This window comes from Ambystoma mexicanum, unplaced genomic scaffold (assembly GCF_040938575.1).
Source record: "Ambystoma mexicanum isolate Mex_15411 unplaced genomic scaffold, UKY_AmexF1_1 Mex_scaf20, whole genome shotgun sequence".
Classification (NCBI taxonomy): Eukaryota; Metazoa; Chordata; class Amphibia; order Caudata; family Ambystomatidae; genus Ambystoma; species Ambystoma mexicanum.
The window spans coordinates 16,278-34,317 of NW_027182434.1; the positions used below are offsets into that span (position 1 = coordinate 16,278).

General features: G+C 51.3%; 4 non-coding genes across 4 annotated transcripts; all 4 read right to left on the reverse strand.

Annotated features, from left to right (window-relative positions):
• Window positions 1-3,734: 3,734 nt before the first annotated feature.
• On the reverse strand, window positions 3,735-3,806 carry TRNAD-GUC (transfer RNA aspartic acid (anticodon GUC)). The gene has a single exon. It is a non-coding gene; the product is annotated as a tRNA-Asp (tRNA).
• Window positions 3,807-5,202: 1,396 nt separating this feature from the next.
• On the reverse strand, window positions 5,203-5,274 carry TRNAD-GUC (transfer RNA aspartic acid (anticodon GUC)). The gene has a single exon. It is a non-coding gene; the product is annotated as a tRNA-Asp (tRNA).
• A 7,204-nt stretch (window positions 5,275-12,478) lies between these two features.
• Window positions 12,479-12,550, reverse strand: TRNAD-GUC (transfer RNA aspartic acid (anticodon GUC)). The gene has a single exon. It is a non-coding gene; the product is annotated as a tRNA-Asp (tRNA).
• Window positions 12,551-13,946: 1,396 nt separating this feature from the next.
• On the reverse strand, window positions 13,947-14,018 carry TRNAD-GUC (transfer RNA aspartic acid (anticodon GUC)). Its single transcript has one exon. It is a non-coding gene; the product is annotated as a tRNA-Asp (tRNA).
• Between the last annotated feature and the right edge of the window lie 4,022 nt (window positions 14,019-18,040).

Consider the following 18,040-nt stretch of genomic DNA (forward strand, 5'->3'; position numbering starts at 1 on the left):
AAGGCTCCAGTCTCTTCGGAGGCGTGGGTTCAAATCCCACCGCTGCCACTTTTCCTGGCCTTGCATTTTAAAGAAGAACGTAACGTTGACCTCTTCCTTCATTAGTGCCACCTCTGTCGCAATGAGCAAGCGGATGGTATGCCACACCCTGCAGGAAAAAGGTTTCGCTTCTGACGTCTTGCTTTTCTGGACATCCAGTCTCAAGTTTCCAATCTGGAACGGCGCTCCCTGCTGCTTTGTGAAGACTTGCTGCAAGAGCCTTCGAAACCCAGGAGCTCTTGCGTTGAGCTGTGACGCGTCCTGGGAAGACCTCCCGTTGCAGCGGAATGAGCCCCACTTCCAGGGCGTGCTGGTAGCAAATTTCCCACAGCCCACAGGGAGCAAACGATCCCAGGTGTGATGTATCACCAGGAGAGGCTGAGATGAGAGTAAGGGTTCACGCGTGTGCCCGGACCGAGGTTAATGATGGGATTAGAGCTAGGGTTAGATGCAGGGAAAGAGTGAGAGTTATAATTAGGGATAAAGCTAACAGGTGATCATTACTCGTCATGTAACATGATACAAAGGGTCAGAAGAGGAACTGATTCAGGGTTACAATTTGGACTTCGCAGACAACAGGAGCACTAAATGGTGCTGAGGGGGACTCAATAAAGTGGACCGGCCGCCTAATGTAAGCAATTGTGCACAAATATTGTACGATGACTAGCGTTGCCGGTGCTTTTTTCTTAAAGAGTCAGTTCTTGGCACCCATTCCCTACTTGACTCAGCCTAATCTTCAAGAATATTTGTCAAGAACTAAAAAAAATCCAGAAAAGGTTTAACCTCCCCGTCGGGGACCCCGGTCTCCCGCGTGACAGGCGGGGATACTGACCACTATACTAACGAGGAGACGTGAGGGCATGAAATGAACAGCTGCTGATGTCTGCACAGCATCCAGCGACCACCTAGATGGCCTAGGGGGTCTCATTTTCCCCCGTCAAACGGCTTGCCCGATCTAAGGCTAATTTCTTTCTTTTTATCGGCACCAGGCTTAAAACTCAGTTTAAGGCGATAGTTCCGGGCTATGTTTGACTCCAGAGTTGAATCTGTCATCCCGCATTTCCTCAGCAAATCAAGCTACCCATCTCAAGTCTCATGAGCTGAGGACGGCAAAGTCCCTGTGGGCTTAGGACAGTCAAAGAAACCCCTGGGCTGCATGCTAAGCCCCTTTTCGGCTTCACTTTCCGAATCCTGCCCTAGCTTGCGATTAGTTTTTTTCTCACTTCTTGCCCCCAACTCCCACCTTGCCTCATGGTCTCCCCTCCTCTGCGCACCTGACAGTTTGCCTGCCCTTCCACTGCCTGTCTCCAGACTTTCCAAGGAGAAAAGGCAAAGCACTAAAGCGGGCCGGGCAACGGGTCAAGTTCCGCTTTCGGCGACTAGCAGGGAGGTAGCGTGGCCGAGCGGTCTAAGGCGCTGGATTAAGGCTCCAGTCTCTTCGGAGGCGTGGGTTCAAATCCCACCGCTGCCACTTTTCCTGGCCTTGCATTTTAAAGAAGAACGTAACGTTGACCTCTTCCTTCATTAGTGCCAGCTCTGTCGCAATGAGCAAGCGGATGGTATGCCACACCCTGCAGGAAAAAGGTTTCGCTTCTGACGTCTTGCTTTTCTGGACATCCAGTCTCAAGTTTCCCATCTGGAACGGCGCTCCCTGCTGCTTTGTGAAGGCTTGCTGCAAGAGCCTTCGAAACCCAGGAGCTCTTGCGTTGAGCTGTGACGCGTCCTGGGAAGACCTCCCGTTGCAGCGGAATGAGCCCCACTTCCAGGGCGTGCTGGTAGCAAATTTCCCACAGCCCACAGGGAGCAAACGATCCCAGGTGTGATGTATCACCAGGAGAGGCTGAGATGAGAGTAAGGGTTCACGCGTGTGCCCGGACCGAGGTTAATGATGGGATTAGAGCTAGGGTTAGATGCAGGGAAAGAGTGAGAGTTATAATTAGGGATAAAGCTAACAGGTGATCATTACTCGTCATGTAACATGATACAAAGGGTCAGAAGAGGAACTGATTCAGGGTTACAATTTGGACTTCGCAGACAACAGGAGCACTAAATGGTGCTGAGGGGGACTCAATAAAGTGGACCGGCCGCCTAATGTAAGCAATTGTGCACAAATATTGTACGATGACTAGCGTTGCCGGTGCTTTTTTCTTAAAGAGTCAGTTCTTGGCACCCATTCCCTACTTGACTCAGCCTAATCTTCAAGAATATTTGTCAAGAACTAAAAAAAATCCAGAAAAGGTTTAACCTCCCCGGTCTCCCGCGTGACAGGCGGGGATACTGACCACTATACTAACGAGGAGACGTGAGGGCATGAAATGAACAGCTGCTGATGTCTGCACAGCATCCAGCGACCACCTAGATGGCCTAGGGGGTCTCATTTTCCCCCGTCAAACGGCTTGCCCGATCTAAGGCTAATTTCTTTCTTTTTATCGGCACCAGGCTTAAAACTCAGTTTAAGGCGATAGTTCCGGGCTATGTTTGACTCCAGAGTTGAATCTGTCATCCCGCATTTCCTCAGCAAATCAAGCTACCCATCTCAAGTCTCATGAGCTGAGGACGGCAAAGTCCCTGTGGGCTTAGGACAGTCAAAGAAACCCCTGGGCTGCATGCTAAGCCCCTTTTCGGCTTCACTTTCCGAATCCTGCCCTAGCTTGCGATTAGTTTTTTTCTCACTTCTTGCCCCCAACTCCCACCTTGCCTCATGGTCTCCCCTCCTCTGCGCACCTGACAGTTTGCCTGCCCTTCCACTGCCTGTCTCCAGACTTTCCAAGGAGAAAAGGCAAAGCACTAAAGCGGGCCGGGCAACGGGTCAAGTTCCGCTTTCGGCGACTAGCAGGGAGGTAGCGTGGCCGAGCGGTCTAAGGTGCTGGATTAAGGCTCCAGTCTCTTCGGAGGCGTGGGTTCAAATCCCACCGCTGCCACTTTTCCTGGCCTTGCATTTTAAAGAAGAACGTAACGTTGACCTCTTCCTTCATTAGTGCCAGCTCTGTCGCAATGAGCAAGCGGATGGTATGCCACACCCTGCAGGAAAAAGGTTTCGCTTCTGACGTCTTGCTTTTCTGGACATCCAGTCTCAAGTTTCCCATCTGGAACGGCGCTCCCTGCTGCTTTGTGAAGGCTTGCTGCAAGAGCCTTCGAAACCCAGGAGCTCTTGCGTTGAGCTGTGACGCGTCCTGGGAAGACCTCCCGTTGCAGCGGAATGAGCCCCACTTCCAGGGCGTGCTGGTAGCAAATTTCCCACAGCCCACAGGGAGCAAACGATCCCAGGTGTGATGTATCACCAGGAGAGGCTGAGATGAGAGTAAGGGTTCACGCGTGTGCCCGGACCGAGGTTAATGATGGGATTAGAGCTAGGGTTAGATGCAGGGAAAGAGTGAGAGTTATAATTAGGGATAAAGCTAACAGGTGATCATTACTCGTCATGTAACATGATACAAAGGGTCAGAAGAGGAACTGATTCAGGGTTACAATTTGGACTTCGCAGACAACAGGAGCACTAAATGGTGCTGAGGGGGACTCAATAAAGTGGACCGGCCGCCTAATGTAAGCAATTGTGCACAAATATTGTACGATGACTAGCGTTGCCGGTGCTTTTTTCTTAAAGAGTCAGTTCTTGGCACCCATTCCCTACTTGACTCAGCCTAATCTTCAAGAATATTTGTCAAGAACTAAAAAAAATCCAGAAAAGGTTTAACCTCCCCGTCGGGGAATTGAACCCCGGTCTCCCGCGTGACAGGCGGGGATACTGACCACTATACTAACGAGGAGACGTGAGGGCATGAAATGAACAGCTGCTGATGTCTGCACAGCATCCAGCGACCACCTAGATGGCCTAGGGGGTCTCATTTTCCCCCGTCAAACGGCTTGCCCGATCTAAGGCTAATTTCTTTCTTTTTATCGGCACCAGGCTTAAAACTCAGTTTAAGGCGATAGTTCCGGGCTATGTTTGACTCCAGAGTTGAATCTGTCATCCCGCATTTCCTCAGCAAATCAAGCTACCCATCTCAAGTCTCATGAGCTGAGGACGGCAAAGTCCCTGTGGGCTTAGGACAGTCAAAGAAACCCCTGGGCTGCATGCTAAGCCCCTTTTCGGCTTCACTTTCCGAATCCTGCCCTAGCTTGCGATTAGTTTTTTTCTCACTTCTTGCCCCCATCTCCCACCTTGCCTCATGGTCTCCCCTCCTCTGCGCACCTGACAGTTTGCCTGCCCTTCCACTGCCTGTCTCCAGACTTTCCAAGGAGAAAAGGCAAAGCACTAAAGCGGGCCGGGCAACGGGTCAAGTTCCGCTTTCGGCGACTAGCAGGGAGGTAGCGTGGCCGAGCGGTCTAAGGCGCTGGATTAAGGCTCCAGTCTCTTCGGAGGCGTGGGTTCAAATCCCACCGCTGCCACTTTTCCTGGCCTTGCATTTTAAAGAAGAACGTAACGTTGACCTCTTCCTTCATTAGTGCCAGCTCTGTCGCAATGAGCAAGCGGATGGTATGCCACACCCTGCAGGAAAAAGGTTTCGCTTCTGACGTCTTGCTTTTCTGGACATCCAGTCTCAAGTTTCCCATCTGGAACGGCGCTCCCTGCTGCTTTGTGAAGGCTTGCTGCAAGAGCCTTCGAAACCCAGGAGCTCTTGCGTTGAGCTGTGACGCGTCCTGGGAAGACCTCCCGTTGCAGCGGAATGAGCCCCACTTCCAGGGCGTGCTGGTAGCAAATTTCCCACAGCCCACAGGGAGCAAACGATCCCAGGTGTGATGTATCACCAGGAGAGGCTGAGATGAGAGTAAGGGTTCACGCGTGTGCCCGGACCGAGGTTAATGATGGGATTAGAGCTAGGGTTAGATGCAGGGAAAGAGTGAGAGTTATAATTAGGGATAAAGCTAACAGGTGATCATTACTCGTCATGTAACATGATACAAAGGGTCAGAAGAGGAACTGATTCAGGGTTACAATTTGGACTTCGCAGACAACAGGAGCACTAAATGGTGCTGAGGGGGACTCAATAAAGTGGACCGGCCGCCTAATGTAAGCAATTGTGCACAAATATTGTACGATGACTAGCGTTGCCGGTGCTTTTTTCTTAAAGAGTCAGTTCTTGGCACCCATTCCCTACTTGACTCAGCCTAATCTTCAAGAATATTTGTCAAGAACTAAAAAAAATCCAGAAAAGGTTTAACCTCCCCGTCGGGGAATTGAACCCCGGTCTCCCGCGTGACAGGCGGGGATACTGACCACTATACTAACGAGGAGACGTGAGGGCATGAAATGAACAGCTGCTGATGTCTGCACAGCATCCAGCGACCACCTAGATGGCCTAGGGGGTCTCATTTTCCCCCGTCAAACGGCTTGCCCGATCTAAGGCTAATTTCTTTCTTTTTATCGGCACCAGGCTTAAAACTCAGTTTAAGGCGATAGTTCCGGGCTATGTTTGACTCCAGAGTTGAATCTGTCATCCCGCATTTCCTCAGCAAATCAAGCTACCCATCTCAAGTCTCATGAGCTGAGCACGGCAAAGTCCCTGTGGGCTTAGGACAGTCAAAGAAACCCCTGGGCTGCATGCTAAGCCCCTTTTCGGCTTCACTTTCCGAATCCTGCCCTAGCTTGCGATTAGTTTTTTTCTCACTTCTTGCCCCCATCTCCCACCTTGCCTCATGGTCTCCCCTCCTCTGCGCACCTGACAGTTTGCCTGCCCTTCCACTGCCTGTCTCCAGACTTTCCAAGGAGAAAAGGCAAAGCACTAAAGCGGGCCGGGCAACGGGTCAAGTTCCGCTTTCGGCGACTAGCAGGGAGGTAGCGTGGCCGAGCGGTCTAAGGCGCTGGATTAAGGCTCCAGTCTCTTCGGAGGCGTGGGTTCAAATCCCACCGCTGCCACTTTTCCTGGCCTTGCATTTTAAAGAAGAACGTAACGTTGACCTCTTCCTTCATTAGTGCCACCTCTGTCGCAATGAGCAAGCGGATGGTATGCCACACCCTGCAGGAATAAGGTTTCGCTTCTGACGTCTTGCTTTTCTGGACATCCAGTCTCAAGTTTCCCATCTGGAACGGCGCTCCCTGCTGCTTTGTGAAGGCTTGCTGCAAGAGCCTTCGAAACCCAGGAGCTCTTGCGTTGAGCTGTGACGCGTCCTGGGAAGACCTCCCGTTGCAGCGGAATGAGCCCCACTTCCAGGGCGTGCTGGTAGCAAATTTCCCACAGCCCACAGGGAGCAAACGATCCCAGGTGTGATGTATCACCAGGAGAGGCTGAGATGAGAGTAAGGGTTCACGCGTGTGCCCGGACCGAGGTTAATGATGGGATTAGAGCTAGGGTTAGATGCAGGGAAAGAGTGAGAGTTATAATTAGGGATAAAGCTAACAGGTGATCATTACTCGTCATGTAACATGATACAAAGGGTCAGAAGAGGAACTGATTCAGGGTTACAATTTGGACTTCGCAGACAACAGGAGCACTAAATGGTGCTGAGGGGGACTCAATAAAGTGGACCGGCCGCCTAATGTAAGCAATTGTGCACAAATATTGTACGATGACTAGCGTTGCCGGTGCTTTTTTCTTAAAGAGTCAGTTCTTGGCACCCATTCCCTACTTGACTCAGCCTAATCTTCAAGAATATTTGTCAAGAACTAAAAAAAATCCAGAAAAGGTTTAACCTCCCCGGTCTCCCGCGTGACAGGCGGGGATACTGACCACTATACTAACGAGGAGACGTGAGGGCATGAAATGAACAGCTGCTGATGTCTGCACAGCATCCAGCGACCACCTAGATGGCCTAGGGGGTCTCATTTTCCCCCGTCAAACGGCTTGCCCGATCTAAGGCTAATTTCTTTCTTTTTATCGGCACCAGGCTTAAAACTCAGTTTAAGGCGATAGTTCCGGGCTATGTTTGACTCCAGAGTTGAATCTGTCATCCCGCATTTCCTCAGCAAATCAAGCTACCCATCTCAAGTCTCATGAGCTGAGGACGGCAAAGTCCCTGTGGGCTTAGGACAGTCAAAGAAACCCCTGGGCTGCATGCTAAGCCCCTTTTCGGCTTCACTTTCCGAATCCTGCCCTAGCTTGCGATTAGTTTTTTTCTCACTTCTTGCCCCCAACTCCCACCTTGCCTCATGGTCTCCCCTCCTCTGCGCACCTGACAGTTTGCCTGCCCTTCCACTGCCTGTCTCCAGACTTTCCAAGGAGAAAAGGCAAAGCACTAAAGCGGGCCGGGCAACGGGTCAAGTTCCGCTTTCGGCGACTAGCAGGGAGGTAGCGTGGCCGAGCGGTCTAAGGTGCTGGATTAAGGCTCCAGTCTCTTCGGAGGCGTGGGTTCAAATCCCACCGCTGCCACTTTTCCTGGCCTTGCATTTTAAAGAAGAACGTAACGTTGACCTCTTCCTTCATTAGTGCCAGCTCTGTCGCAATGAGCAAGCGGATGGTATGCCACACCCTGCAGGAAAAAGGTTTCGCTTCTGACGTCTTGCTTTTCTGGACATCCAGTCTCAAGTTTCCCATCTGGAACGGCGCTCCCTGCTGCTTTGTGAAGGCTTGCTGCAAGAGCCTTCGAAACCCAGGAGCTCTTGCGTTGAGCTGTGACGCGTCCTGGGAAGACCTCCCGTTGTAGCGGAATGAGCCCCACTTCCAGGGCGTGCTGGTAGCAAATTTCCCACAGCCCACAGGGAGCAAACGATCCCAGGTGTGATGTATCACCAGGAGAGGCTGAGATGAGAGTAAGGGTTCACGCGTGTGCCCGGACCGAGGTTAATGATGGGATTAGAGCTAGGGTTAGATGCAGGGAAAGAGTGAGAGTTATAATTAGGGATAAAGCTAACAGGTGATCATTACTCGTCATGTAACATGATACAAAGGGTCAGAAGAGGAACTGATTCAGGGTTACAATTTGGACTTCGCAGACAACAGGAGCACTAAATGGTGCTGAGGGGGACTCAATAAAGTGGACCGGCCGCCTAATGTAAGCAATTGTGCACAAATATTGTACGATGACTAGCGTTGCCGGTGCTTTTTTCTTAAAGAGTCAGTTCTTGGCACCCATTCCCTACTTGACTCAGCCTAATCTTCAAGAATATTTGTCAAGAACTAAAAAAAATCCAGAAAAGGTTTAACCTCCCCGGTCTCCCGCGTGACAGGCGGGGATACTGACCACTATACTAACGAGGAGACGTGAGGGCATGAAATGAACAGCTGCTGATGTCTGCACAGCATCCAGCGACCACCTAGATGGCCTAGGGGGTCTCATTTTCCCCCGTCAAACGGCTTGCCCGATCTAAGGCTAATTTCTTTCTTTTTATCGGCACCAGGCTTAAAACTCAGTTTAAGGCGATAGTTCCGGGCTATGTTTGACTCCAGAGTTGAATCTGTCATCCCGCATTTCCTCAGCAAATCAAGCTACCCATCTCAAGTCTCATGAGCTGAGGACGGCAAAGTCCCTGTGGGCTTAGGACAGTCAAAGAAACCCCTGGGCTGCATGCTAAGCCCCTTTTCGGCTTCACTTTCCGAATCCTGCCCTAGCTTGCGATTAGTTTTTTTCTCACTTCTTGCCCCCATCTCCCACCTTGCCTCATGGTCTCCCCTCCTCTGCGCACCTGACAGTTTGCCTGCCCTTCCACTGCCTGTCTCCAGACTTTCCAAGGAGAAAAGGCAAAGCACTAAAGCGGGCCGGGCAACGGGTCAAGTTCCGCTTTCGGCGACTAGCAGGGAGGTAGCGTGGCCGAGCGGTCTAAGGCGCTGGATTAAGGCTCCAGTCTCTTCGGAGGCGTGGGTTCAAATCCCACCGCTGCCACTTTTCCTGGCCTTGCATTTTAAAGAAGAACGTAACGTTGACCTCTTCCTTCATTAGTGCCAGCTCTGTCGCAATGAGCAAGCGGATGGTATGCCACACCCTGCAGGAAAAAGGTTTCGCTTCTGACGTCTTGCTTTTCTGGACATCCAGTCTCAAGTTTCCCATCTGGAACGGCGCTCCCTGCTGCTTTGTGAAGGCTTGCTGCAAGAGCCTTCGAAACCCAGGAGCTCTTGCGTTGAGCTGTGACGCGTCCTGGGAAGACCTCCCGTTGCAGCGGAATGAGCCCCACTTCCAGGGCGTGCTGGTAGCAAATTTCCCACAGCCCACAGGGAGCAAACGATCCCAGGTGTGATGTATCACCAGGAGAGGCTGAGATGAGAGTAAGGGTTCACGCGTGTGCCCGGACCGAGGTTAATGATGGGATTAGAGCTAGGGTTAGATGCAGGGAAAGAGTGAGAGTTATAATTAGGGATAAAGCTAACAGGTGATCATTACTCGTCATGTAACATGATACAAAGGGTCAGAAGAGGAACTGATTCAGGGTTACAATTTGGACTTCGCAGACAACAGGAGCACTAAATGGTGCTGAGGGGGACTCAATAAAGTGGACCGGCCGCCTAATGTAAGCAATTGTGCACAAATATTGTACGATGACTAGCGTTGCCGGTGCTTTTTTCTTAAAGAGTCAGTTCTTGGCACCCATTCCCTACTTGACTCAGCCTAATCTTCAAGAATATTTGTCAAGAACTAAAAAAAATCCAGAAAAGGTTTAACCTCCCCGGTCTCCCGCGTGACAGGCGGGGATACTGACCACTATACTAACGAGGAGACGTGAGGGCATGAAATGAACAGCTGCTGATGTCTGCACAGCATCCAGCGACCACCTAGATGGCCTAGGGGGTCTCATTTTCCCCCGTCAAACGGCTTGCCCGATCTAAGGCTAATTTCTTTCTTTTTATCGGCACCAGGCTTAAAACTCAGTTTAAGGCGATAGTTCCGGGCTATGTTTGACTCCAGAGTTGAATCTGTCATCCCGCATTTCCTCAGCAAATCAAGCTACCCATCTCAAGTCTCATGAGCTGAGGACGGCAAAGTCCCTGTGGGCTTAGGACAGTCAAAGAAACCCCTGGGCTGCATGCTAAGCCCCTTTTCGGCTTCACTTTCCGAATCCTGCCCTAGCTTGCGATTAGTTTTTTCCTCACTTCTTGCCCCCATCTCCCACCTTGCCTCATGGTCTCCCCTCCTCTGCGCACCTGACAGTTTGCCTGCCCTTCCACTGCCTGTCTCCAGACTTTCCAAGGAGAAAAGGCAAAGCACTAAAGCGGGCCGGGCAACGGGTCAAGTTCCGCTTTCGGCGACTAGCAGGGAGGTAGCGTGGCCGAGCGGTCTAAGGCGCTGGATTAAGGCTCCAGTCTCTTCGGAGGCGTGGGTTCAAATCCCACCGCTGCCACTTTTCCTGGCCTTGCATTTTAAAGAAGAACGTAACGTTGACCTCTTCCTTCATTAGTGCCACCTCTGTCGCAATGAGCAAGCGGATGGTATGCCACACCCTGCAGGAAAAAGGTTTCGCTTCTGACGTCTTGCTTTTCTGGACATCCAGTCTCAAGTTTCCCATCTGGAACGGCGCTCCCTGCTGCTTTGTGAAGACTTGCTGCAAGAGCCTTCGAAACCCAGGAGCTCTTGCGTTGAGCTGTGACGCGTCCTGGGAAGACCTCCCGTTGCAGCGGAATGAGCCCCACTTCCAGGGCGTGCTGGTAGCAAATTTCCCACAGCCCACAGGGAGCAAACGATCCCAGGTGTGATGTATCACCAGGAGAGGCTGAGATGAGAGTAAGGGTTCACGCGTGTGCCCGGACCGAGGTTAATGATGGGATTAGAGCTAGGGTTAGATGCAGGGAAAGAGTGAGAGTTATAATTAGGGATAAAGCTAACAGGTGATCATTACTCGTCATGTAACATGATACAAAGGGTCAGAAGAGGAACTGATTCAGGGTTACAATTTGGACTTCGCAGACAACAGGAGCACTAAATGGTGCTGAGGGGGACTCAATAAAGTGGACCGGCCGCCTAATGTAAGCAATTGTGCACAAATATTGTACGATGACTAGCGTTGCCGGTGCTTTTTTCTTAAAGAGTCAGTTCTTGGCACCCATTCCCTACTTGACTCAGCCTAATCTTCAAGAATATTTGTCAAGAACTAAAAAAAATCCAGAAAAGGTTTAACCTCCCCGTCGGGGAATTGAACCCCGTGACAGGCGGGGATACTGACCACTATACTAACGAGGAGACGTGAGGGCATGAAATGAACAGCTGCTGATGTCTGCACAGCATCCAGCGACCACCTAGATGGCCTAGGGGGTCTCATTTTCCCCCGTCAAATGGCTTGCCCGATCTAAGGCTAATTTCTTTCTTTTTATCGGCACCAGGCTTAAAACTCAGTTTAAGGCGATAGTTCCGGGCTATGTTTGACTCCAGAGTTGAATCTGTCATCCCGCATTTCCTCAGCAAATCAAGCTACCCATCTCAAGTCTCATGAGCTGAGGACGGCAAAGTCCCTGTGGGCTTAGGACAGTCAAAGAAACCCCTGGGCTGCATGCTAAGCCCCTTTTCGGCTTCACTTTCCGAATCCTGCCCTAGCTTGCGATTAGTTTTTTTCTCACTTCTTGCCCCCAACTCCCACCTTGCCTCATGGTCTCCCCTCCTCTGCGCACCTGACAGTTTGCCTGCCCTTCCACTGCCTGTCTCCAGACTTTCCAAGGAGAAAAGGCAAAGCACTAAAGCGGGCCGGGCAACGGGTCAAGTTCCGCTTTCGGCGACTAGCAGGGAGGTAGCGTGGCCGAGCGGTCTAAGGTGCTGGATTAAGGCTCCAGTCTCTTCGGAGGCGTGGGTTCAAATCCCACCGCTGCCACTTTTCCTGGCCTTGCATTTTAAAGAAGAACGTAACGTTGACCTCTTCCTTCATTAGTGCCAGCTCTGTCGCAATGAGCAAGCGGATGGTATGCCACACCCTGCAGGAAAAAGGTTTCGCTTCTGACGTCTTGCTTTTCTGGACATCCAGTCTCAAGTTTCCCATCTGGAACGGCGCTCCCTGCTGCTTTGTGAAGGCTTGCTGCAAGAGCCTTCGAAACCCAGGAGCTCTTGCGTTGAGCTGTGACGCGTCCTGGGAAGACCTCCCGTTGCAGCGGAATGAGCCCCACTTCCAGGGCGTGCTGGTAGCAAATTTCCCACAGCCCACAGGGAGCAAACGATCCCAGGTGTGATGTATCACCAGGAGAGGCTGAGATGAGAGTAAGGGTTCACGCGTGTGCCCGGACCGAGGTTAATGATGGGATTAGAGCTAGGGTTAGATGCAGGGAAAGAGTGAGAGTTATAATTAGGGATAAAGCTAACAGGTGATCATTACTCGTCATGTAACATGATACAAAGGGTCAGAAGAGGAACTGATTCAGGGTTACAATTTGGACTTCGCAGACAACAGGAGCACTAAATGGTGCTGAGGGGGACTCAATAAAGTGGACCGGCCGCCTAATGTAAGCAATTGTGCACAAATATTGTACGATGACTAGCGTTGCCGGTGCTTTTTTCTTAAAGAGTCAGTTCTTGGCACCCATTCCCTACTTGACTCAGCCTAATCTTCAAGAATATTTGTCAAGAACTAAAAAAAATCCAGAAAAGGTTTAACCTCCCCGTCGGGGAATTGAACCCCGGTCTCCCGCGTGACAGGCGGGGATACTGACCACTATACTAACGAGGAGACGTGAGGGCATGAAATGAACAGCTGCTGATGTCTGCACAGCATCCAGCGACCACCTAGATGGCCTAGGGGGTCTCATTTTCCCCCGTCAAACGGCTTGCCCGATCTAAGGCTAATTTCTTTCTTTTTATCGGCACCAGGCTTAAAACTCAGTTTAAGGCGATAGTTCCGGGCTATGTTTGACTCCAGAGTTGAATCTGTCATCCCGCATTTCCTCAGCAAATCAAGCTACCCATCTCAAGTCTCATGAGCTGAGGACGGCAAAGTCCCTGTGGGCTTAGGACAGTCAAAGAAACCCCTGGGCTGCATGCTAAGCCCCTTTTCGGCTTCACTTTCCGAATCCTGCCCTAGCTTGCGATTAGTTTTTTTCTCACTTCTTGCCCCCATCTCCCACCTTGCCTCATGGTCTCCCCTCCTCTGCGCACCTGACAGTTTGCCTGCCCTTCCACTGCCTGTCTCCAGACTTTCCAAGGAGAAAAGGCAAAGCACTAAAGCGGGCCGGGCAACGGGTCAAGTTCCGCTTTCGGCGACTAGCAGGGAGGTAGCGTGGCCGAGCGGTCTAAGGCGCTGGATTAAGGCTCCAGTCTCTTCGGAGGCGTGGGTTCAAATCCCACCGCTGCCACTTTTCCTGGCCTTGCATTTTAAAGAAGAACGTAACGTTGACCTCTTCCTTCATTAGTGCCACCTCTGTCGCAATGAGCAAGCGGATGGTATGCCACACCCTGCAGGAAAAAGGTTTCGCTTCTGACGTCTTGCTTTTCTGGACATCCAGTCTCAAGTTTCCCATCTGGAACGGCGCTCCCTGCTGCTTTGTGAAGGCTTGCTGCAAGAGCCTTCGAAACCCAGGAGCTCTTGCGTTGAGCTGTGACGCGTCCTGGGAAGACCTCCCGTTGCAGCGGAATGAGCCCCACTTCCAGGGCGTGCTGGTAGCAAATTTCCCACAGCCCACAGGGAGCAAACGATCCCAGGTGTGATGTATCACCAGGAGAGGCTGAGATGAGAGTAAGGGTTCACGCGTGTGCCCGGACCGAGGTTAATGATGGGATTAGAGCTAGGGTTAGATGCAGGGAAAGAGTGAGAGTTATAATTAGGGATAAAGCTAACAGGTGATCATTACTCGTCATGTAACATGATACAAAGGGTCAGAAGAGGAACTGATTCAGGGTTACAATTTGGACTTCGCAGACAACAGGAGCACTAAATGGTGCTGAGGGGGACTCAATAAAGTGGACCGGCCGCCTAATGTAAGCAATTGTGCACAAATATTGTACGATGACTAGCGTTGCCGGTGCTTTTTTCTTAAAGAGTCAGTTCTTGGCACCCATTCCCTACTTGACTCAGCCTAATCTTCAAGAATATTTGTCAAGAACTAAAAAAAATCCAGAAAAGGTTTAACCTCCCCGTCGGGGAATTGAACCCCGGTCTCCCGCGTGACAGGCGGGGATACTGACCACTATACTAACGAGGAGACGTGAGGGCATGAAATGAACAGCTGCTGATGTCTGCACAGCATCCAGCGACCACCTAGATGGCCTAGGGGGTCTCATTTTCCCCCGTCAAACGGCTTGCCCGATCTAAGGCTAATTTCTTTCTTTTTATCGGCACCAGGCTTAAAACTCAGTTTAAGGCGATAGTTCCGGGCTATGTTTGACTCCAGAGTTGAATCTGTCATCCCGCATTTCCTCAGCAAATCAAGCTACCCATCTCAAGTCTCATGAGCTGAGGACGGCAAAGTCCCTGTGGGCTTAGGACAGTCAAAGAAACCCCTGGGCTGCATGCTAAGCCCCTTTTCGGCTTCACTTTCCGAATCCTGCCCTAGCTTGCGATTAGTTTTTTTCTCACTTCTTGCCCCCATCTCCCACCTTGCCTCATGGTCTCCCCTCCTCTGCGCACCTGACAGTTTGCCTGCCCTTCCACTGCCTGTCTCCAGACTTTCCAAGGAGAAAAGGCAAAGCACTAAAGCGGGCCGGGCAACGGGTCAAGTTCCGCTTTCGGCGACTAGCAGGGAGGTAGCGTGGCAGAGCGGTCTAAGGCGCTGGATTAAGGCTCCAGTCTCTTCGGAGGCGTGGGTTCAAATCCCACCGCTGCCACTTTTCCTGGCCTTGCATTTTAAAGAAGAACGTAACGTTGACCTCTTCCTTCATTAGTGCCACCTCTGTCGCAATGAGCAAGCGGATGGTATGCCACACCCTGCAGGAAAAAGGTTTCGCTTCTGACGTCTTGCTTTTCTGGACATCCAGTCTCAAGTTTCCAATCTGGAACGGCGCTCCCTGCTGCTTTGTGAAGACTTGCTGCAAGAGCCTTCGAAACCCAGGAGCTCTTGCGTTGAGCTGTGACGCGTCCTGGGAAGACCTCCCGTTGCAGCGGAATGAGCCCCACTTCCAGGGCGTGCTGGTAGCAAATTTCCCACAGCCCACAGGGAGCAAACGATCCCAGGTGTGATGTATCACCAGGAGAGGCTGAGATGAGAGTAAGGGTTCACGCGTGTGCCCGGACCGAGGTTAATGATGGGATTAGAGCTAGGGTTAGATGCAGGGAAAGAGTGAGAGTTATAATTAGGGATAAAGCTAACAGGTGATCATTACTCGTCATGTAACATGATACAAAGGGTCAGAAGAGGAACTGATTCAGGGTTACAATTTGGACTTCGCAGACAACAGGAGCACTAAATGGTGCTGAGGGGGACTCAATAAAGTGGACCGGCCGCCTAATGTAAGCAATTGTGCACAAATATTGTACGATGACTAGCGTTGCCGGTGCTTTTTTCTTAAAGAGTCAGTTCTTGGCACCCATTCCCTACTTGACTCAGCCTAATCTTCAAGAATATTTGTCAAGAACTAAAAAAAATCCAGAAAAGGTTTAACCTCCCCGTCGGGGACCCCGGTCTCCCGCGTGACAGGCGGGGATACTGACCACTATACTAACGAGGAGACGTGAGGGCATGAAATGAACAGCTGCTGATGTCTGCACAGCATCCAGCGACCACCTAGATGGCCTAGGGGGTCTCATTTTCCCCCGTCAAACGGCTTGCCCGATCTAAGGCTAATTTCTTTCTTTTTATCGGCACCAGGCTTAAAACTCAGTTTAAGGCGATAGTTCCGGGCTATGTTTGACTCCAGAGTTGAATCTGTCATCCCGCATTTCCTCAGCAAATCAAGCTACCCATCTCAAGTCTCATGAGCTGAGGACGGCAAAGTCCCTGTGGGCTTAGGACAGTCAAAGAAACCCCTGGGCTGCATGCTAAGCCCCTTTTCGGCTTCACTTTCCGAATCCTGCCCTAGCTTGCGATTAGTTTTTTTCTCACTTCTTGCCCCCAACTCCCACCTTGCCTCATGGTCTCCCCTCCTCTGCGCACCTGACAGTTTGCCTGCCCTTCCACTGCCTGTCTCCAGACTTTCCAAGGAGAAAAGGCAAAGCACTAAAGCGGGCCGGGCAACGGGTCAAGTTCCGCTTTCGGCGACTAGCAGGGAGGTAGCGTGGCCGAGCGGTCTAAGGCGCTGGATTAAGGCTCCAGTCTCTTCGGAGGCGTGGGTTCAAATCCCACCGCTGCCACTTTTCCTGGCCTTGCATTTTAAAGAAGAACGTAACGTTGACCTCTTCCTTCATTAGTGCCAGCTCTGTCGCAATGAGCAAGCGGATGGTATGCCACACCCTGCAGGAAAAAGGTTTCGCTTCTGACGTCTTGCTTTTCTGGACATCCAGTCTCAAGTTTCCCATCTGGAACGGCGCTCCCTGCTGCTTTGTGAAGGCTTGCTGCAAGAGCCTTCGAAACCCAGGAGCTCTTGCGTTGAGCTGTGACGCGTCCTGGGAAGACCTCCCGTTGCAGCGGAATGAGCCCCACTTCCAGGGCGTGCTGGTAGCAAATTTCCCACAGCCCACAGGGAGCAAACGATCCCAGGTGTGATGTATCACCAGGAGAGGCTGAGATGAGAGTAAGGGTTCACGCGTGTGCCCGGACCGAGGTTAATGATGGGATTAGAGCTAGGGTTAGATGCAGGGAAAGAGTGAGAGTTATAATTAGGGATAAAGCTAACAGGTGATCATTACTCGTCATGTAACATGATACAAAGGGTCAGAAGAGGAACTGATTCAGGGTTACAATTTGGACTTCGCAGACAACAGGAGCACTAAATGGTGCTGAGGGGGACTCAATAAAGTGGACCGGCCGCCTAATGTAAGCAATTGTGCACAAATATTGTACGATGACTAGCGTTGCCGGTGCTTTTTTCTTAAAGAGTCAGTTCTTGGCACCCATTCCCTACTTGACTCAGCCTAATCTTCAAGAATATTTGTCAAGAACTAAAAAAAATCCAGAAAAGGTTTAACCTCCCCGGTCTCCCGCGTGACAGGCGGGGATACTGACCACTATACTAACGAGGAGACGTGAGGGCATGAAATGAACAGCTGCTGATGTCTGCACAGCATCCAGCGACCACCTAGATGGCCTAGGGGGTCTCATTTTCCCCCGTCAAACGGCTTGCCCGATCTAAGGCTAATTTCTTTCTTTTTATCGGCACCAGGCTTAAAACTCAGTTTAAGGCGATAGTTCCGGGCTATGTTTGACTCCAGAGTTGAATCTGTCATCCCGCATTTCCTCAGCAAATCAAGCTACCCATCTCAAGTCTCATGAGCTGAGGACGGCAAAGTCCCTGTGGGCTTAGGACAGTCAAAGAAACCCCTGGGCTGCATGCTAAGCCCCTTTTCGGCTTCACTTTCCGAATCCTGCCCTAGCTTGCGATTAGTTTTTTTCTCACTTCTTGCCCCCAACTCCCACCTTGCCTCATGGTCTCCCCTCCTCTGCGCACCTGACAGTTTGCCTGCCCTTCCACTGCCTGTCTCCAGACTTTCCAAGGAGAAAAGGCAAAGCACTAAAGCGGGCCGGGCAACGGGTCAAGTTCCGCTTTCGGCGACTAGCAGGGAGGTAGCGTGGCCGAGCGGTCTAAGGTGCTGGATTAAGGCTCCAGTCTCTTCGGAGGCGTGGGTTCAAATCCCACCGCTGCCACTTTTCCTGGCCTTGCATTTTAAAGAAGAACGTAACGTTGACCTCTTCCTTCATTAGTGCCAGCTCTGTCGCAATGAGCAAGCGGATGGTATGCCACACCCTGCATGAAAAAGGTTTCGCTTCTGACGTCTTGCTTTTCTGGACATCCAGTCTCAAGTTTCCCATCTGGAACGGCGCTCCCTGCTGCTTTGTGAAGGCTTGCTGCAAGAGCCTTCGAAACCCAGGAGCTCTTGCGTTGAGCTGTGACGCGTCCTGGGAAGACCTCCCGTTGCAGCGGAATGAGCCCCACTTCCAGGGCGTGCTGGTAGCAAATTTCCCACAGCCCACAGGGAGCAAACGATCCCAGGTGTGATGTATCACCAGGAGAGGCTGAGATGAGAGTAAGGGTTCACGCGTGTGCCCGGACCGAGGTTAATGATGGGATTAGAGCTAGGGTTAGATGCAGGGAAAGAGTGAGAGTTATAATTAGGGATAAAGCTAACAGGTGA